The following is a 21,930-nucleotide window of genomic DNA, read 5'->3' as shown; positions in this document are numbered from 1 at the left end:
AGCCCTCTCATTGAATTTTTGGTCTCTCAGATGCTCAATGATTTCTTCAGGCTTATACTCCATGACTCTCATGGTCCTGACAATGCTAGGGTTTGGGGGTACTTAGGAAACTTTGGAAGTCGGTGGTAATCATGCCTTGCTGTCCCTGGTTATGAGGTGTACATCATAATTTGGTGGATGGTCGACCTCCTGCTGGGACAAAGATGACATTGAAAATGTCATGTTTCCTCGGTGGAAACATGAGGAATGCTGAAGTTTGCAGCAATGATAAGCCACCTTGCCTCCTCAAAAGACCTGCCTAGGAATGGCAACCACCAGTGCCAAAGCCAGTCAGTCAGTCAGTCAGTCAGCAAATCAGATAGGTTGCCAACACCTCTTTGAATTTTTTGCTTTCTCAGAGACTCAATTTCTTCAGGCTCATACCCCATGACTCTCATGGTCCTGAGAATGCTAGGATTCGGGATGCCTGGGAAATTCTGTGTGGAAGTAGGTGGTAAGCAAACCACAACTGGGGGAATGAGGTTGATTATAGGAACGGGAGAAAGAAGATGCAAGAGACAGATATGGGAGTACTGCAGGTCAATACCATGCCAGCAGTGAGCATGTTTTCACAGTGTCTTTTAAGGGCAGGCAACAGAAAGCAGGACTAATTCCAGGAAGTTAAACAATGACCACAAACACTTATGTGATGAATTTATGATACACAGTATTTGTCAGGAGCCATTTTTGCCTGCTTCTGTGAAAGCCTGTGTGTCAGGCAGAGTCAAGGCAGGTCATGGTCTACTGGCAGACTTCCCAGCCTGTGGATGCACAAAATGATAAGAGCTGTTACACTTGAAGCTCACGGTGAGGGGCTGAACATCTTATTAATCTTAGTGAACAGGGAGGCCTCCAGATGGAAACAGATGTTCTATGTATGTCAGCCATGGTCTTAGCTAGCCTGCAACTTTGTTTCCAAAACTGTAAAATATATAAAGGCTATGAGAAATGCATTTGGGGCTGATATGGCATAGATCTGCAGCCCTCCAGATTTCTAACTTTTGTCTCTTGAGTCTTTTTTCTGTCTTTCCTATAATCATCTTCACCCTACCTCCACAGAGGACCCCTCAACTTTGTACCAGCAGGACCAGTACACCTGAAATGAACAGCACTTTGAGGTTGTGGCTATTTAAATGGTAGAAGTCATGGGGAAAACCCAGTGTTCAGAAAAGGTAAAGGTGCAGTGAGTATCTCCTGGGAGTAAAGACAGAGGGAGTGCAGAAAAATAAAAGGATTGACGAAGAAGAAAAAAAGACACAAAAATTGGAAATGCAAATAGCCATATGATTTTTGTGCAAACACTTAAGAAAATGCTTTGCACTCGCAGGGCTAAAGTAGTGCAACAGCAATTGCATAACTTTCTAGGTTTTGTAGAGAAGGTTTATCCTTGGATAAAATTAGCAACCTGGAAAAAGTTTGGGGAAAGACTTCAAGATTATTATGATGTGCTTGGACCAGGTAAAATGCCTGCATATGCTTTTAGTCTCTGGACCTTGATTAGAGATAATTTAGACTCTAGATACAAGAGGGAGAAATGGGTTGCAGGAAAGCAGCCTCCAACTGGGGACTCTTCCTGGAAAAAAAAAAAGGATTAAAATAAAACTAAACCACCTGCTCTTGCAGTCAAGTCTGTATGCAGAGTCAGCATTTGAGCTGCTGTTATTTGAGGAGGACAGGAGACCCTAGAGGGAGAGAGAGACTGAACACAGCTTGAAGAGGAAGTTGCTAGACATTCACAGGGAGGGGAATTCGATGCCACTTGCTGCCGTGGCAGAACTCGAAATTCCTTCCAAGGGCAAGTTAGTTACAGAGAAGGTACACTAGCTGCAAACCCCTTTTACTTCCCAGTCCATGTAAATGCAAACATTACTGACTGGATGAGCTCAAGGTGAGATCTTGGGATCATAAGAGAGGATTTCTAAGCTGAGAGCTAGTAAAAGCCCAAGAGTCCTAGCTGGACTGGACTGCCTCCCCTCCAGAGGTGGCAGTGGAGCTGCCAGTTGTAGCAATGGTGAGAAAGCCATCCGGGAAAGAGCCTTCACAGAGGCGTTTATCTCCCTTACAAGTGTTCTTGAAAGAGGCTGCTAAGAGAAGAGATGATGTTCAGGGATTTCCCTTGGCACTTCTAGTTATAGAACAGGTTAAGTCCTCAAGGTAATAGAGCCAGAGTTTATCAGCCTCTTCAATTTAAACAGTTAAAGGAATTAAAGTCTGCGTGTGCACAGAATGGGCCAGCAGCTCCATTTACTCAAGCTATGCTTGAGTCATTGCCCACAGAGGCCCTTCTTCCTGGGGACTGGAAACAAATGGCAAGGGCGTGCTTCTCAGGAGAAGAATTTTTATTATGGAATTCAGAATTAGCCAAGCAGTGTCAAAACACTGCCAAGATCAACTGGACCTAGCAAATACCTACTACGTTTGAAATGTTAGCAGGAGAGGGACAGTATCATGAGACTGTTCAACAATTAGATTTTCATTCAGCTATTCATGTACAGGTTAATGCTGCAGCTGAGAAAGCCTGGTATAAACTACCTTCTACAGGGAGGCAGACCTTTTAGACAAAAAGGACATTTGTCAGACTATATCAGATTGTGTTCTGTCCTAGGTCCTTCATACACCCAGGGTGTTGCTATGGCAGCTGCTCTGCATGGCAGACAGTAAAGGAGGTATGGTCTCAGCAAAGAAAACCAAATAAAAGTAAATGACTGGTTTTCTGGGAAGTTGTTATGGGTGTGGGCAAACAGGACATCAGGTCAGGCAGTGTCCCAATAAAAATGGGACTAGGCCTCAGAGATTTTTCCAGGATGGATGGCAGTCAGGATTATGCTATTAGTATAAGAAAGAGAGATATTGGGCTAATGAGTGCAAATCTAAGAGAGATGCTATTTTATTATCACATAAAGGAGAAGGAATGCTACTAGAAGCTTATGTGCATTGCAGAAGGCTCTGAAAGAACAGGGCTTAGTAATAGCCCCAGAAAGGCTGCAGACTGAGCCGCCTTACTCTAATTTGGGACAAAAATTATATCTGAACTTTATCGTGCCTCAAAAAGTTCAAATCAGGGAGGATGGATTGAAAATGTTAAATGATTTTCAAAAATTACTAAGAGACATAAATTGACTTAGACCTCATTTGAAAAAAAAAAAACCTACAGGAGTGTAACCTCATCTTAGTCATTTTTGCCATGAGGTAAGGAAACTCGTATTAACAAGAAGACTATTCTAATGAAGAACATGCGATATTAAAAAAACTCTACTTGTATAATATGTCTGACTCAGGCAGATCGATTGTTGACTCATCTGGGAATCAGGATAGAAAGCAAGAAAACCGATGAGTGAGGGAAAAAGAACTCTCTACAGGACTTTGGTGGTTAGACACTGGATCACCACAGATTTACGGATGGAAATTTGCTACAGCTTTGGGAGCCTCTAAATAGAGCTGGAACACTAGGCATCACCATCACAAAGGATCCTGTCGCTTCATGGGTGGATCTACTCCTGCTATAATACCAGGCCTGGTAATATCCTCCTCAGCCTCCTTTCCTTCAGTCTAACATTCCTAAATGTTTTTCCCCTTAAATGGGTAAGATCTTGTATGGTGGATTGGTGAAGTTGCTCCTTCTGTTCATCCTTATCCTATGTCTTCGAGTTACTGCAAAAGCCTGTCAAGGCCAATCCTCATTATGATATTGCAAAGCTTCTTCCTCTAAGTCTTTCTTCTCTTTCCTCAGGATCAAAAGGTTCTTCTCTCAGTGTTGTTACTGCTTTTTCAGTATCCTCATAAGGAGGAGGAGGTGTAGGCTTAGTAGCACTGTCTTTACTATGTGATTATCAGTGACCACTGCTAGAGGATTTACCATTGCTTGGACCTTTTCTTTCTCATGTCTAGTATCCAGGCTGTCCTTAATTAAAGCCCATAAGTGTCCACAGGGAGTTTTCTCAGGCCCATGGGTATCATAATGACCATGCACTTCTTGTCCAACCTTTAGGTTTCTAAATTTATGGTCCCTTCTTCAGGGAACCAAGGACACACTTCCTCTACAAAAAAAAAATCTAATAACGTGAGCAACTGCTGCTGGCTTACCGTAGCACCCAATGCTGTAAGCATATCTCTGAGCATATGCACAAAAAGCAAGCAACTCTTTCCCTGTCCCATTTTTCTTGTTTCTATTTTCATTTTTTCTTTTCCTTTTTCCTATGTCTTTGGGGTTTTCCGACCCTTATCTTTCTCAAGCTCCCTTACTTTTTCTGAGCTCCTTTATCTAAGGTTCCTATGAATTACCCTCCCCCAAATTACTCACTGTTGCCAACAACTTCACTTTTCCCAAGCCTTCCACTTCCAGCAGTGTCCTTCACTGCATCTCCCATAGTTGAGCCTTCACATTGGGCACCACTTGCCAGAGACAGCATGTTAGTCAACACAAAAATCACAACTTAGGGAGTGAAGATGATTATAGGAACAGGGAAAAGAAAATGCATGAAACATATGGAAGGGCTGCAGGTCAAGACCGCTACAACTGTGAGTGTATTTTAACAGGGTCTTTTAAAGGCAAACAACAGAAAGCATGACGATTTCCAGGAAGTTAAACAATGAGTATAAATTATTATGTGGCAAGTTTATGGTAAACAGTACCTATGTTTGACCAAGGTCATTTCCTTCAGGCTTGGAGAATCTTTCAAGGATATATGCATAAGCAGAGGAACTTGGCAGGATATAAAGCATATATTACCTAGAAACAAAGCCAGACGTCAGCAAATGCTTCCATGATTAAATATAAGGAAGAAGTCAGCCAAAGTGAACTCTGGATGTGCTCCCCACAAGTCTGGCCACCCTGAGGATGAGGAGGATCCTTAAACTCCAGATATTGACAGAGTGGTCCCCATATTATATTACTTCCTTTGAAGGAGTTCTGGGGCACAGTAGGGCAGTGTGCCACAGAAACCGGCCAGCTTCTGCCCTGGAATCACTTCAGCAGCCAAGCCAAAATCACACAGCTTGGCGTTTCCCCTGCAGTCGATCAAAATGTTGCTGGCCTTTATGTCTCTATGGGCAATGAGGTTGACGTGACAATACTGCACCCCATGTAGTATCTGGGCAAATATCCTTAGACCTCACTGTCCTCTAAAGACCCACATCCCTGGATGCTGTCTAGTTGCTCTTCCTCCTCTTGCTCCATCAACAGCAAGGGCGTCTCTCTTACCTGGATGATATAAAACACCTTGATAATATTAGGATGGGTAAGGGATTTAATAATGATAACTTGCCTGCAAGCTTTCTGGTGTTCCTGACAAGTTTTACAGCCACAGAGGTCAGTTTGGGAACATGGTAGGCTAGTCTGACCACAGAAAAGGTTCCTGCGCCCAGGGTTGTCATCATCTTATAGTCAGTAGTGAAGTTCTCCTCAATAGAGTAGCACACCTCCAGGCCCTTCTCCATGATCAGGCCCTCCTTGATACAGCTAGAACCAAACTTGAAATTAGAAATTAAAAAGAAAAACATTTAAAATCAGAACCAAGTATATGTTTATAGTTACAAATTCCTACATCAAAATGACAAGAAAAAAAACAGTCAGAAATATGTCAGACAACCTAGTCAGGTACTTTGAGTACTTGAGAAGTAAACAGCAAAGCACCTTCTAAAGCAGTAGACACAAAATATGACATAAATCAGGTTGACAGGGACCAACTGCAAAGTGAAAAAACAAAACAAAACAAAACAAAACAAAGGATCACACACAGTAAAAGCTGCTCAACGGAATGAAACACCATCACTCACCTGAAATTAGCACACACTGTGAACAAAGACACCAAGAAAATCAGGTTTGAGAGAAGTTGATAAGACGATGCCTCAAAACCCACAGTGTTTGAGCTGGGGAGCTGGCTCTGGAGTCCAGAAAGTCTGCTACTCCTGCAGAACACCTGTATTTGGTTCTCAGAACAGGTCAGGGGACCCACATCTGCCCTAACTCCAGCTTCAGGAGATCCTACATCTCTGGCTTCTAAGGGCACCTATACAGCACACTCACAGGTTCTACAGGTCACTTAAAACAGTGATAAAAATCTATGTAATTTTATTTATATGACTTCTGAAGGTCAGAAGAGGGCATCAAATTCCCTGGAAGTTGTAGTGAGCATTTGGTTTCTTAAAAAACCCAAGTATATAAATATGTTACTGTTTTAATTCCAGGTGTCAGATAAGAGGCACACAACCACCTATCATTCCAGTTCCAGAGACTCTGACTCCCTCTCCTGGCCTCCACGAAAGACACCAGTGATGTGGTACTTGGACATACATGGGGGCAAAATACTCACACACACAAAATGAAAACAATAAAATGTTCTAACTTAACAAACACAACTTAAAAACTAATAAAAAGTAAAATGGAAGATAGTACATGAAAAAGCAAACACAAGAATCAAGCCAGCAAACACAGAAACCAGCAAACACAGAAACCAGCAAACACAGAAACCAGCAAACACAGAAACCAAACCAAAGAAAGCAAACCAAAGTCACCTAGGTGGCAAGAAACTTACTCTGTCAGGGGCCAACAGCTCCAGAAAGTCCAAGTATAATCTCTCAGCAGTGCCAAACTCCAATCACTTTCCAACCAACCAATACCTTCTATACTGTAAAGACAGCAGGCAGCCTCAGCCAGAGCTGTACGTGGGCAGGCGTCTGTCAATCCTCACCATGGTTCCTTGTGAGGTCAGAAAAAGGAATGGGCCAATGGTGGCTGGGCACAGAAAAAAGGTTTTCTTCCTTTTCTCTCTCCAAGGACAGGAAGGCTGATCTTGGTCAGTGGGGCAGTAGAGGGCTGGTTACACTCAAATGTCTGTCCCCAGTGTTGCTCCAATGATCCACTCCTTCCATAAAATCTCTAAATAGCACCACCTGGTGGAAACAATATTCAAACACTTAACTCTCTGTGGAACCTTGACAAGGACACTTCCCTTGTTAATAATAAAACAAGGAATTGTAAGAAATACAGTAGGCTCCAGAGCTTTGACCCTCTGACTATATTGGTAGTTGTGACAAAATACTGTTTTCCATGACACCCCAGGCCATGAACCATCTTTGGGGCTGAGAGGAAGACAACACCAGATATCTCAGATCTAATGTTCCCCATTAGATCTGAGATTTCTCACCAAATCCTAGGATCCAAAGTGGGCTGATATGTTCAAAATGGTCAAGAAAACAACTGTCAGCCAGGATCTCAAAAACAACAGATGTGGAGGATGGAGCCATATCCTGGTACCCTATGCCCTTCTGCTCTCAGAACGCCTTAGTTTTGTCCTTATAAACAAAAGAAATTGGTTGTTTGTCCATCTGGATATTGGCAAGGTAAGACAAAGAAACCAACAGATTGATTGTAAAACAGGGATGCTTTCTAACTCTAACTGGTACTGTGTATGATTTCCTAGATGGTCAAGAAAAAGCATGAAATCACTCTATAATCCCTTTCTAAAGGCCACAACTCTGTGGCAAGCCCCTAGTGCTTGTGAGGCCACAAACCTTACTACTGTTGTGTTGGGGCTGAAGTTTGAAGAGGGAGTTGGCAGGACACAGACAACACATCACACATCTAGACATGATCAATTCAGCTGTGGCCAGCCTGAGCAGAGTCCTCCAGGATCAGCTGACAGACATGAGACATAGTGAAAGTCAGGAGAGTCTCATAAAAATGAGCCCATGGAAATTATAAAATTTATGAAAGTGGAGGCAGGAGCACCAGCTGTTCAAGTCATCTTGGGCTACACAGTGATGCTGAGGCCAGCCTGTGCTCCAGGAGACCCTGTCTCATGAAACCAAATGTGGTCAAAGTTCTTCATGAACATGTATGGAAATGTCACTGTGAGATTGCGCATGTTGTACAGTTAATATAAACTAACACATGTTTTTAAACTGCTGTGAAGGAATACATTCAAAGTAAAAATGACATAAAGCAAGAATGCAAAAGTAAAAATGGGAAATTAGAAAGAAAAATAAGAGTAGACACAATCATACCTGAAACCAGTGAATGAATGAGTAAAACCTAAGCCACAAAACAGCAGCCTCGGTAGGAAACACATCTGTTAAACTTCAACAGCTCTAGAATGGCCTAGTGGAGCTTCACCACTGCAGAGATTCACCAACTCTGCAACCATCCAACCAACCAACAGCTCCCACACTCCATGGGCAAAACCAGTGAGTCCTGGATATTGCCAGGCATCTATCATTCCTCACTGTGGCTCCTTGTGATGTCCTAGTAAGAAATGAACTTATCATGTGTGGGCATCAACCACAATGATTTCTTCAAGGACAGAGAAGGCACGGTAGCAGGAAAGGCAGGGAGTTGGGGGAGCAGGGGCCTGTGGTAGCTGCTTGTATTCTGTTTTCTCTTGCTGCCAGTGTCCCTCTTTTTTTCTTTTAAGCCTTACTTTCTAATGTCCACACCTCCCCAACACAGTGCCTCCTCCTGGGGCCCAGTATTCAAACACATGATTCTTTGAAGGACATTTGCCATCTAAACCATAAGAAGGTTATGTTTTGCTTTAATAACAATAGAAAGAATTATGATAATGTCAGCAGCAGACTCCAGAGTGTTGACCCTTCAGTGGGTTGTAGACACTGATAATCACCCATTCTTAGACAGATAGCATGGCTCCCCTTTCACGTGTGGAATTAACTAAAACCCAGGCAGTTGGGTGCAACTGAGGGATTTTCCTTCGTGGAATAATTTGAAGTGGAGACTCACCCTAAATCTCCATCATCTGAATCAGAAGATCCACCCTAAATCTGGGCCATGCTTTCAGTTGGCAGCCCACATAAACGGACATGGAAGAATGAAGCTTCTTCTTTTCTGTCTGTTGGCCCTCAGTCTCGCTGACAAGTTTATCTATTCTGATCCCTTCTTTAGCTGATGTTAGAAACTACTTCTGTGTTTCAATACGGCCTGAAAACTGGCAGCTCTCTAGGGCTTCCCTGGCCTCCAGCACCAGACTGGGGCTACTGAGACACCCACTGTCTTAGTTATTGTTCTATTGCTGTGAAGAGACAGTATGGCCAAAGCAGTTTATAAAATGAAAGCATTTAATTGGGGACCAGGTTATAGTTTCAGAGGGTTAGTTCATGGCAGGGAGCATGGCAGCAGGCAGGCAGCTAGGCAGCTAGGCATAGCACTGGAGCAGTAGTTAAGAGCTTGAGAGGCCAAATCTTTTCAATTCAGACTCCATTTTAAAGAACCTGACCTAAGTTTGAACTCAGATAAACTAGCAGGCTGGTACCTAACACTAGTTTCCAAGTTGTTCCCCCAACAAACTGCAAGCCTAGCTCCAGTTTCTAGGCTAATTCTCAACAAGACCAACGTCTCCAGGTTACACCCTCAACAAGACCAGTGTCTCCAGGTTATTCCTCCATCAAACCNGTACCCCCAGGTTACAAGCCNACCCCCTGCCTAATGACCACCAATGTGGAGGGGAGCAGAAATTAAGTTTATGATATGACTCCNAACACCAGCCAATTACATTAAAGGCCACGGTAGCTTTCCAATTAGATGCTTGCACACTATAAAGCCTTACCCTGATAGATATTTAGGCTTCCCCTCCCCCAAACCGTCCTGTGTGGCGGCAGTATGCTGGGGGTGGGGGTGGGCGGTGAGCTAGCTTGAATAGAATAAAGACCCTGCTGTGAGTTGTATCAGATTGGCTTCTGTCTTTTTGAGGGGGAACACTAACATTTTCCTGGCACTATAAGCATACATCTTTATCTGTAGTCAGAATGGCAGCAGGAGAGAGAGAGAGAGAGAGAGAGAGAGAGAGAGAGAGACCAACAAGGTCATAGCTCCTAATCCTTCCTAAATGGTAACTTGGAACCAAGAACTCAGACTCAATTATATGAGCCCTCAGTGGGTACCCGCCGTCTTATGCATATAATCATTCTCAGTATCCCAGAAGACAGTGAGTTGATATATTGAAAGTGAGCAAGAAAAAAAAAAAAAAGCTGCCTGGTGGTGGTGGTGGCATGTGCCTTTAAGCCTTTAATCCCAGCAATCGGGAGGCAGAGGCAGGTGGATCTCAGAGTTCAAGGCTAGCCTGGTCTACAGAGTGAGCTGTAGGACAGCCAGGGCTATCAAGAGGAAAAAAAAAATGTGAACCTAAATTATCTATAGAGCAAATCATCCTTCTCATAGCTGCATGTGATGGAGCCATATCCAGGTTTTCCGCTCTCTTCCTGATCTCTAGGAAGGCCTCAGTTTTAGTAAGTTATAAAAAATTAGAAATTTATTACTTGTGCTTCTGGACGTCTACAAGTCAAGATTAAGGCCCCAGCAGATTCTGGGTGGAGCGAGGGCTGCTTTCCCTGAGAGGAATCACATTCAGTTCTTCGAGATCATTTTAAAACTGCGTATGATAACTCTTTGAAAACTAGCCTCATGTGAATGTAGTGTTTCTCCCTCTAAGGCCCAACTCTCCCTCAAACTGTCCAATTCCTGTGACTTAATGCTAAGTCCAAGCATCAGGAGCCCTCCGAGTCACTGCAAGGATGGCTCCTTATCTTTGGGGACACCAGCCATAAAACAACTGAGGGAATTCTTGGTCATGGAGAATATTCTAGACTCTGGATTCTCCAACTCAGCATGGTAGGTAAATAAATATTCCTATATAAGGCCTTGAATGAACCAGAGAATGAACCATAAGATGGAAGCCGATAAACTGGGCATAGTCCATAGACCTCCTAAAAGAGGGATATCCCTGACCAAGTGTTGGCAACCCCTGACTCTGCTGAACCCTTTCTGCTTGTGCTTGAGTGGTAGGGACTAGCACTGGGAACTTATTATTTTAATTGATTTTTATTTGTGTGTGTGTGTGTGTGTGTGTGTGTGTGTTTGTGTTGCAGGTTCACAGGAAATTTCATTTCCCTAATTCTGGAAGGGATAAATGGCTATTTGCAGTGCCTATTATTAGCATACCAAAGTACATGTTGGCCTTCAGGGTCTCTCAGTGTCACAAGTATCTGTTACACATTTCAAAGTTGTGGATCTTCCCTGCCTTTCTCACCTTCTCCCCTACCCCAAACTCCTTCCCGCTCATGGGCTTCTTTCCCTCAGTTACTCTTTCTCCTTATTCACCCCTTATAATTTTAACTACTCTCTGTCTCTCTGTCTTTTTGTCTCTCTGTCTATCTCTGTCTCTCAATCTCTCTGCTTCTGTCTTCCTCTCCGTCTCTGCTTTCCTGCACTCTCTGCGCTCTCTCTCTCTCTCTCTCTCTCTCTCTCTCTCTCTCTGTTCTAGACTTTTCCAGATGCCTCTGGATATTCTCTCTCTTGTATATACAATAACCACTTTCCCCTTAATCATATCACAGAGTGGTCATGAGTGTTTTACCTGCATGCATGTATGTGTATCATGTGCATGCCTCGTGCCGGTGAAGACCAGAAGAGAATGCCAGATTCCCTGGAACTGGAGTTACAGATGGTTGTGAGCTATCACGTAGATTCTGAGAATTGTGCCTGGGTCCTCTGCAAGAGAGCAGCAAATGTATTTAATGATTGAGCCTTCTCTCCCAGTTCCAAAGCACTGGATAGTTCTATATGGGTTTTGGTCACTTACTGTTTTTTAAATAGTAAATTTTTTTCCAGGTTTAATAGAAAAGCATTAAGATAGATTTTAAATGAATTGCCCCATAGTCACCCTTGCCATTTGTAGTGGGAGAAAACCAACTTTTAAAGGGAGGAATCACTGAGCTCATCGCTTTAGTTCAAGATATGACATCAAGTTATAACTAGAGTTGCTTTGTGCCTGATTGACAGGCCCCTGATCTTATCATACCGCCCAACCTTAGAGTTACCATGCAGTAGGAGTTTAGCTGCTTAGCGAAGTTACAACATGAGTTATAAGTATATGACTCTGGTTCCCTTAAGCCAGGGATGGAAGAAGCCGGGGAGGAGCATGGCTAATCCCTTCTGTAGCTGCAGACATAGCACTTACTTAGGAATTTCCATGTGTTCAGCATCTGGCTGCTCCCATAATAACCTGTCCTGTTGGGGTTTTATGGAGGCTTTATTACACTAGTGTGAGTCACCACATCATTGTTTGCTACAGATCAACTTGTTCTTAGACCTTTGCCTGCTCCCCTGGAATTGGCCGAAAGTCCTAGCTCTGATTTACCTCAAGTAGCCCCATCCTAAAGCTATATAAGGCTGCTAGTCCTTAGGGGAAAAGCATACTCAAAGACCCATCTCTACAGATTCTAGGAAATGGAGCAGTAATTAGAGCAGAGAAATATTTGGTAATGTCAGAAAGCACTTTGAATTTCCAGCATGAAACAGGGACAGCCTTGCGAAGGTCAGATACTGGAAAAGTTGAAGAGATGCCCTAATTTCTTCCTGCTCAACTTTTCCCTCTTACAGTCTGACAAAGATCACTAGGGAACCTTTTTTTTTTTTTTTTTTTTTAAATCCCCTGTGCTTCCCAATTTAGACTGGTGTGTCAGAGATTCCAGGCAGTTTGTTAGTGGAGCAAAGTACTGAGTGGAGCTTATAATTTTAGGGAAGTCAGGGTGAGGCAGAGAAAAATTGCCCATATACAGGAAGAGATTCTAAGGGCGGCCTAGACTCTCTCTATTCTAATCATGAACATTGTCTCAGGCAACCACAGAACCCAAGACAACAGGGTTGATGTCAGTGTGAGTGGAGCCTCGGGGACCAGGCATAGCAGCAGGTGACATCACCACCCAGGAGCCGCAGTGAGGTCAGACTCTAGGGAGGTTTCTTCATTGTCCCCAACCATGCTAGAGCAGCAAACACAGCAAGCAGGCCCAGAGTTCCCCTCAGGGTTCACTGTGCTCTTTCTAGTGTCTCCAGCTTGCACAGCCCCTCCCCAACAGAGAGAAGAGCCAGCGGGAAGGCTGTTGGTGACCCAGGACACTTAGAGCTTATTGGGAGGTATATGCTTCCTATAGAAACTCATCTACTAAGAGCTAGAAGTGGTGTCATGCTCAACAGAGCAGGAGATAGAAACTGCTCACACAGGTAGGGCAGGGATCCCAAAGAAGCAGTTCCCCGATTATCTTTGATGGAGGCCAGGATGCCAGAAGAGAGCTCCTGTTTCTTTGTTATCTCCTGAATGAGCACCTCTGTCTAGAGGCTGTATGTGACTGAGTGACTGACAATGGAAACCTGATTCCAGCCAACTGAATTCGCCAGCAACTCCCCGTCCACCTCCCCCACAGCTAACCTTGATGTCTTAGGGTCATCATGCTGTGATGAAACACCATCATCAAAGCAACTTAGGGAGGGAAAGATTTGTTTGGCTTATGCTTCCACATTACTTTATCATTGAAGGATGTCATGCATGATAGGGACCCAAACAAGACCTGAAGGCAGGGAGTAATATAAGAAGGAGTCTAGCCTCTGTACATCTCCCCATCTCCTCCCACACCTGGTCCTGCCGCACCTTTTCCTCTCCCTCTCCTCTCTTCCTCCTAAGTCCCTTCTACCCTCTATCTCCCATGATTATTTTGTTTCCCCTTCTAAGTAGGACTAAAGCATCCACATCTTGGTCCTCCTTCTTCTCCAGCCTCATATGGCCTGTAAGTTGCATTGTGGGTACTTTGGGCCTTTTTCCTAACATCCACTTATCAGGGAGTATATACCATGTGTTCTTTTGTGTCTGGGTTACCTCACTCAGGATGATATTTCCTCAGGAAATTGAACAGAGGTGTGTAGCAATGGGGCATGGGAACAGGGGTAGCCAACAGAAAGTCCCAGATGCCAGGAAAGCAAGAGGCTCCCAGGACCCAATGGGGGATGACATTAGCTGAAATACTCAACGCAGAGGAGAGAGAACCTGTAGAGATCATATGGAGAGGTTAGGCATGACCCCCAGTTGTGGAATGGGGCCACCCACCCACCCTTCTCAAAAATTTTAACTCAGAATTGCTCCGGTCTAAAGGAAACACAGGGACAAAGAGTGGAACAGAGACTGAAGGAAAGGCCATCCAGAGACTGTCCCACCTGGGGATCCATCCCACATGCAAACACCAAACCCAGTCACTATTGCTGATGCCAAGAAGTGCCTGATATAAACGTCTCCTGAGAGGCTCTGCTGGAGCCTTACTGACACAGATGTGGATGCTTGCAGCCAACCATAGGACTGAGCACAGGGACCCCAACGAAAGATTGAGGAGAAGGACTGAAGGAGCTGAGGGGGTTTACAACCTCATAGGAAGAACAGCAATATCAACCAACCAGACTCTCCAGAGCTCCCAGGGACTAAACCACCAACCAAAGACGACACATGGAGGGACCCACGGCTCCAGCTGCATATGGAGCAGAGGATGGCCTATTTGGCATCAATGGGAAGGGAGGCCCTTGTTCCTGATGCCCCATCATAGGGGAATGCTAGGGCGGCGAGGCAGGAGTGGGTGGGTAGGTGGGGGAGCACCTTCATAGAAGCAGTGGAGATGACGTGGGATAGGAGGTTTGCAAAGGGAAAACTGGGAAGGGGGATAACATTTAAAATGTAAATATATAAAATAACCAACAAACTTTTTTTTAAAGGAGTGAGGCTTACTAGCTTGTTTGTTCCCCACAGGTTACTCAGTCTGCTTTCTTTCTTTTATTTCTTTTTTAAAAAATTATGTTACGGGCTGGTGAGTTGGCTCAGTGGGTAAGATCACCCAACTGTTCTTCTGAAGGTCCAGAGTTCAAATCCCAGCAACCACATGGTGGCTCACAACCATCCGTAACAAGATCTGACTCCCTCTTCTGGAGTGTCTGAAGACAGCTACAGTGTACTTACAAATAATAAATAAATCTTTTTAAAAAATTATTTTATTAGATATTTTCTTCATTTACATTTCAAATGCTATCCCGAATGTCCTGCTATACCCTCCCCCCACCCTGCTCCCCTTCCCACTTACTCCCACTTCTTGGCCCTGGCATTCCCCTGTGCTGGGTCATATAAAGTTTGCAAGACCAAGGGGTCTCTCTTCCCAACGATGGCTGACTAGGCCATCTTCTGCTATATATGCAGCTAGAGACACAAACTCAGGGGGTACTGATTAGTTCATATTGTTGTTCCACTTGTAAGGGTTGCAGTCAGCCTGCTTTCTTATAGCACACAAGACCACTGGCCCAGGGGTGGCAACAACCATAATGGGGTGGGTGGGTCCTCCCACACCAATTACTAAGAAAATGCCCTATAGACTTACCTACAACCCAATTTATGGAAACATATTCTCAGTTGAGGTTTGTCGGGTTATCAGTCCAGCGTCTGCTCTGCCACAGGGCTCAGCCACTCTGGGAGGCAGGACATGGGAAGTTGACCGACTTTACCCGCTGGGCAGGTATTGTGCTGTAGGGCATCCCTGGGACACTGCTCCAGGTGTGGGGAAGCACAGTCTGAGGCCAGGACACCCAGAGCTGGTTCCGGGGTAACTGGGCCTGTAATGAGGCCGGGGCTGTCTGGTTCTCAGGCTTTCGGATACCCAAGGGCCGCTGGATCCTGCGGAAGAGCAGAGAACGGAGTCAGGGCCTGCAAGCTGGATCTAGCATGGGGCTGAGGGGGGAAAACGGGGAACAAGCAGTCTTGGGCTTGGTGCCTGCCATAGCTGGGAGCGCAGAGAGGCCTTCTGCAGGAGTAGAAGGTTTTCTCCATGGCCTCCCACGGCGAATCCCAATGAGAAGAAGCAGTCTATGGTTTAAGACATTTATTTTGTCATGGCGGAAAATGGATGAGTGAAACCATACCCCACTTCCAAGGTGGGCCTGAGGTTAAATACCATTTGCAGGTAGGAGTGTCTGGGAAGGAAAGCTTATTGGCCTTCAGGTACCTCATTAACATGGAGATCTGTCTTGAGTCTATTTGACCTGTGGAGGAGTTTGGGGCGTTTCCCTTACGTGATTAATGGCCAAAAATCTACGGAGAGCTGTGGCTAGTGACAGGGGTCTGGTGCCCAGGATTCAGGAAAAGTGCCTACCATCCCTTCTGGGTCACCGGGGCTTCTAACCTTAGCTCAACTGGGGACCAGGCCACCTTTCACGGTCCCGCAGAGGTTTCCTTCTCTTAGATGACGTTAGCTTGTGTCAAGTTGACATAAAAGTAGCCACCATACCCAGTTTTTTCCATAGGTACTTTAAAAAGCCCCTAGACCAGTAAATGGATTGGATTCTGTTCTCGGAGGGCCCTCTGTGGTGGTTTGAATAGGAATGATCCCCATAGACTCATGTGTTTGACCGCTTGACACTTGGGGAGTAGCACTATTAGGAGGTGCGCCTTATTGGAGGAAGCGTGTCACTGTGGTGCCAGGTCTCAGAAGCTCAAGTCAGTCTCCTCTGCTGCCTTCTCATCAAGATCAGGATCTCAACTCCTTCTCCAGCACCATGTCCGCCTGGCACAAAGCCATGTTTCCTGCCACGATAATAATGGATGAACCTCAGAGACTGTCAGCCAGCCCTAACTAAATGTTTTCCTGTATAAACTGTGATCTTGGTGTCTCTTCCCAGCAGTAAAATTCTAAGATGCCCTCCCACTCAGCTGTAGCTCTTTCCCCTCTCTTCCTACACCCTCCCCATTTAAGTGACCACCTATAAAACTCTAACTTATAACATTCCTCTCTAAAACTAATCCTACGTGGTCCCTGCATTTCCTAATTCTTGAGACAAGAACCTGAAAGCACGGACTCAGGGTGGTTTTGGTAGTTGCTGAGTTTCTGAAATTCTGTCAAAGTTTCCATTACTCTCTAAGACACCCCAATATTCCTGTATCAACATTTACATAATCCTAGCACTGGAGGTAGAGGCAATAGAATCAGTCGTCAAAGTCATCCTTGGCTGGATAGTGAGTTTGAGGCCAGTCAGTTTTTGACCATGTCTTTTTTTTTTTGAAAATGTTGACAGAGGCTGGAAAGATAGCTAAGATATGTATGTTAAGAGCATGTACTGCTTTTTCAGAGGATCCAAGTTCAGTTCCCAATATCCAGATTGGATGCCTTACAACTGCCTGAAATTCCAACTCCAGGGTCAAGAGTGGAATTGAGAGCAAGATGAAGAAGAGATGGTGTGGGGTTTGTAGTGAAGGACAGCTATTCCAAGTTATTATGTCACTTAAAAGCCCTTTGTTAAAGTGTTAGAGTCAAGCAGGGATTAAGGTTGATTAAGATCAACATTTTTCTTAAGAGCTTTGCTTCTAATGATCAATATATCCCTATGAGGTAGATACCATTATCAACCTCATAAAATAGGAGAGGAAGCTAGTTACCGATTTCTGACCCAACCACAGGACTAGAACCATGATCACTAGTACTGTCAACTGAACACCTAGAAGGTAAACCTTGGGAATATCTGTGAAAGATTCTCTAGATTAGGACTAGCCTCTAGAAATAGCTGTGAGGGAATTGTCTTGATTAGGTAAACTGATGTGGGAAGAACCACTAATTTGGGGTGGGACCATTATCCTGGACTGTACAAAATGGAGAGGGCAAGCTGAGCCCAAGCAAGCACATGTTCTATTCTTCTTCTTCTAATTGCAGGTGTCATGTGACCAGTCACTGTAAACTTCCATTGCCTTGACTCCCTGCTCCAAGTTCTCTGTCATCATGGACTGTAACCTGGAACCATGAGCTGGGATAAGCCCTTTCGCCCTTAAGTTGCTTTTGTCAGTATATTCTGCCATAGCAACTGATAGAGAAACAAGGACATAGTAGACAAAATCTAGAGTGCTTGACACCAGTCTTTGTGCTCTCAGCTCCTCTGCAGCGAAGAGCAGAGCTGGTCTAAGGGGTGAGACAGTGAAACTGTCACACGGGACTTTCTGGGTGTTCACAAGAGGCTAAGTCAAGAGGGAAAATTAGATCATAGGAAAAGACACCCGGAGGAGAGGGTGACTCTGGAGAGGAGTCATACAGAATGAGGATAGAACGAACAGTAGCAAAGCACCGTCAAGAAGAGAGGCTGAGGCTGAGTAGATGGGTCAGTGGTTAAGAACATATACTGCTCTTGTAGAGAACTGAGTTGATTCCCAGCACCCACATTGGATGCCTTACTTTAGCTCCTGGGGATGAAGGCTGGAAGCATGCCTCTGGATGGGCACCTGGAAAGTTTAAGATCATCTTGGCAAAGTTGATTCATGGGAGTGATTTTGTTTTTCCTTCTTCCTGGATACTGAACACAGTACTTTGGTGTGCTAAATGCACTGTACCACAGAGTTATATCTTTCACCCATTATTTCTAATTCTTAAAACTACGTAAGCTATTGATGCTTGGCAGCTATTGATGCTTGACAAGCTATTGGTGCTTGAGAATGATGACACTTTTCTCAATTCAGATGTTTGAGACATAGGAAGCTAGATACTCACTGGTCATTGTTAGGTCTCATAGAAACCTGGGACGAACAGCTAACTGAGGTGACTATTTAACATAGCAAAGTGGGCACTGGTTACTAGTCTCTTTCAGCATCACAAGCACCCATTCCACAGTCCTGGCTCCTCTCAGCACTTCTCACCACCTCCCCACTCCAAACCCCTTCAGCTCCGCTGCTTGGCTTCCCTTTCCCCAGTGTCTGATGCCTATATCACTCAGCTAATTTTTGGCTAGGTGCTCTCTTGGTTCTCCTCCTGGTCCTTGGTTTTTGTCTCTGTTCATTCACTCCCTCTCCTCTTCCCTCTCTCTTATCTTCCTCTCTAGATCTCTCCCCTCCCCGCCTCTCATGGCCCAGTTCAGTTGGCTGTCCAGGTTCAGTCTAGATTCTTCCAGATGCCTCTTGCTGTTCTCTCTCTCCCTCATAGCTATAATAAACCTCTTCTCCTCAACCATACCTAGAAGCAGCCATGTCCTCATTTTCATTCGGTCACCAGAAGTGAGACTGAGACAGTGACCCCTGAGCTCATTCTTTCATGCTAATGAAGATTAAAGACATGGAGCTAAGCAAGGTGAGTGCAAAACCTTATTAAAGGTGCATTACGGGAAAGTGGAGCCCCTGACAATGGGAGAAGTTCTAAGAGGAGAAAACCCGCTGAGCTACCTTCTAAGGTCTTTTTACAGGACTTATGACAGAAACTGAACAAAGATTCAGGTGATTTTGGTAGAGACTATGTCTTAGTCAGGGTTTCTATTCCTGCACAAACATTATGACCAAGAAGAAAGTTGGGGAGGAAAAGGTTTATACAGCTTACACTTCCCACATTGCTGTTCATCACCAAAGAAGTCAGGACTGGAACTCAAGCAAGTCAGGAAGCAGGAGCTGATGCAGAGGCCATGGAGGGATGTTCTCTACTGGTTTGCCTCCTCTGGCTTGCTCAGCCTGCTCTCTTATAGAACCCAAGACTACCAGCCCAGAGATGGCACCACCCACAAGGGGACCTCCCTCCTTGATCACTAATTGAGAAAATGCCTTACAGCTGGATCTCATGGAGGCATTTCCCCAACTGAAGCTCCTTTCTCTGTGATAACTCCAGCTGTGTCAAGTTGACACAAAACTAGCCAGTATAGATTGGTTAATTCTCTGGGCTCCTCATAAGCCTAATCAATGCAGGGCCCAAGGCTCTGTCCATGTTTTTCTGGCCCAACTAGGTAGATGATCACATGCTGCTCAATCAATATGGGAAATAATCACACATTGAAGTCCCCTCTGCCCTTCTCTGACTTGATTTGTTAGCTGTTGACCTTGGCTGGCTGCTGACCATTTGCCCTGGTGGGTGTTTTGCTCTCTGACCTGGCAGGTGTTGCTCCTTAGTTTTACTTAGCTCTTTGATGGGGCCTGCAAGCCATTAATTAGACTAACCTCTCTTTATTTTCAAGTTTACACGATCAGCTTGCAGCTCACCAAGGAGCTAACTCCTGTCACAGCTACCAAGCTGCAGTCTTTTCTTGGTCCCTTCATCTTATGTTTCTAGTTCATGGTGAAAACTGGATGGTCTCTTTTCTGGAAGAGGCAAAGCTTTTCGATAGAGGTCATTTTTACTTATCATTTAGTCTGCTGAGATTAAATACACTAAAAATAAGAATACATTGAAAGGCAGAGGCCCCTTGGATCTGTGTCTTATGGCAGGAGGCTTTGGGAGAACTAGCTGGCTTGCTGATGCTGGCTCTTTTCCTGGGTCCCCATTCTTCCTCTTCTTTGATCAACTTGCCAGTCTCATATGAGCTGCAAACCCTCCTATTTTTTATCTCCAGTGTTAACCAATATTGCACTTCTAACTCCAATGTTCCTTTTAAAGCTAATATCTGTTCATATTGCATCATGAACATCATGATGCCTGCATAGGTTTTAATCCTATTTGACATGAGAGAATATTGCAGCCATGTCTTACCCAAACTCATTTCCTGGTTAGTGGAAGGCCATGATGACAGAAGGTAACATTTACTAGATGCCATAGAAATTGGAGGAAGTGCAGATTCCATAGAGATTAGACAAAGACAAAGCTAGATAGAACAGTATCTGAATGAAGGACTTAACGGTTTTGTATTCCTGTGAATTGATGTTTATGTCATTTTTCTGAATATTGGAAGTATTCACAGCTAATAAGGTGAAAGGTCTGGCCATAAACACTGAGTATCCAGTAGGAATAACCTGGTCAAGTCAGAAGGGATCCATGCAGTTTTTGTTTTGTTTTGAACTTGACACAAGCTAGAGTCATCTGGGAAGAGGAAACCTTAATTAAGAGATTGCCTTCATTCCACCTCTAACAACAAAAATAACAGGAAGTAATAATCACTTTTCCTTAATATCTCTTAACATCAATGGACTCAATTCCTCAATAAGAAGACATAGACTAACAGACTGGATATGTAAACAGGACCCAACATTTTGCTGCATACAGGAAATGCACCTCAGTGACAAAGACAGACACTACCTCAGAGTAAAAGGCTGGAAAACAGTTTTCTAAGCAAATGGTCCCAAGAAACAAGCTGGAGTAGTCATTCTAATGTTGAATAAAATCGACTTTCAACCAAAAGTTATCAAAAAGGATAAGGAAGGACACTTTACTGGTCAAAAGAAAAATATACCAAAATGAACTCTCATTTCTGAACATCTATGCTCCAAATAAAAGGGCACCCACATACATTCATAAAAGAAACTTTACTAAAGCTCAAAGCACACATTGTACCTCACACAATAATAGTGGGAGACTTCAACATACTACTCTCAGCAATGAACAGATCATGAAAACAGAAACTAAACAGAGACACAGTAAAACTAACATAAGTTGTGAACCAAATGGATCTAACAGATATTTATAGAACATTTCATCCTAAAGCAAAAGAATATACCTTCTTCTCAGCACCTCATGGTACCTTCTTCAAAACTGAGCATATAATTGGTCAGCATGTAGAAAAAATGCAAATCAACCCATTCTCTTCTCCTTGTACAAGGCTCATGTCCAAGTGGATCAAGGACCTCCACATAAAACCAAATACACTGAAACTTATAGAGGAGAAAGTGGGGAAGAGCCTCAAACACATGGGCACAGGGGAAAAAATTCCTGAACAGAACAGCAATGGCTTGTTCTGTAAGATTGAGAATCGACAAATGGGACCTCATAAAATTGCAAAGCTTCTGTAAGTCAAAGGACACTGTCAATAGGACAAAAAGGCAACCAACAGATTGGGAAAAGATATTTATCAATCCTACATTTGGTAGAGGGCTAATATCCAATATATTTATAAAGAACTCAAGAAGTTAGACTCCAGAAAATCAAATAACCCTATTAACAAATGGGGTACAGAGCTAAAAAGAATTCTCAACTGAGGAATACCGAATGGCCGAGAAGCACCTAAAAAAAAAATCCTGAGTCATCAGGGAAATGCAAATCAAAACAACCCTGAGATCCCACCTCACACCAGTCAGAATGGCTAAGATCAAATACTCTGGTGACAGCAGATGCTGGCTAGGATGTGGAGAAAGAGGAATA

The 21,930-nt window shown here is 44.1% G+C and overlaps 1 pseudogene; it reads right to left on the bottom strand.

Annotated features, from left to right (window-relative positions):
* Window positions 1–218: 218 nt before the first annotated feature.
* LOC110316851 lies at window positions 219–18,848 on the bottom strand (annotated as a pseudogene).
* Between the last annotated feature and the right edge of the window lie 3,082 nt (window positions 18,849–21,930).

The sequence above is a fragment of the Mus pahari genome, chromosome 2 (genome assembly GCF_900095145.1).
Source record: "Mus pahari chromosome 2, PAHARI_EIJ_v1.1, whole genome shotgun sequence".
Classification (NCBI taxonomy): domain Eukaryota; kingdom Metazoa; phylum Chordata; class Mammalia; order Rodentia; family Muridae; genus Mus; species Mus pahari.
The sequence above is the reverse complement of the archived record's forward strand: the minus strand, read 5'-3'. Positions and strand labels throughout refer to the sequence as shown.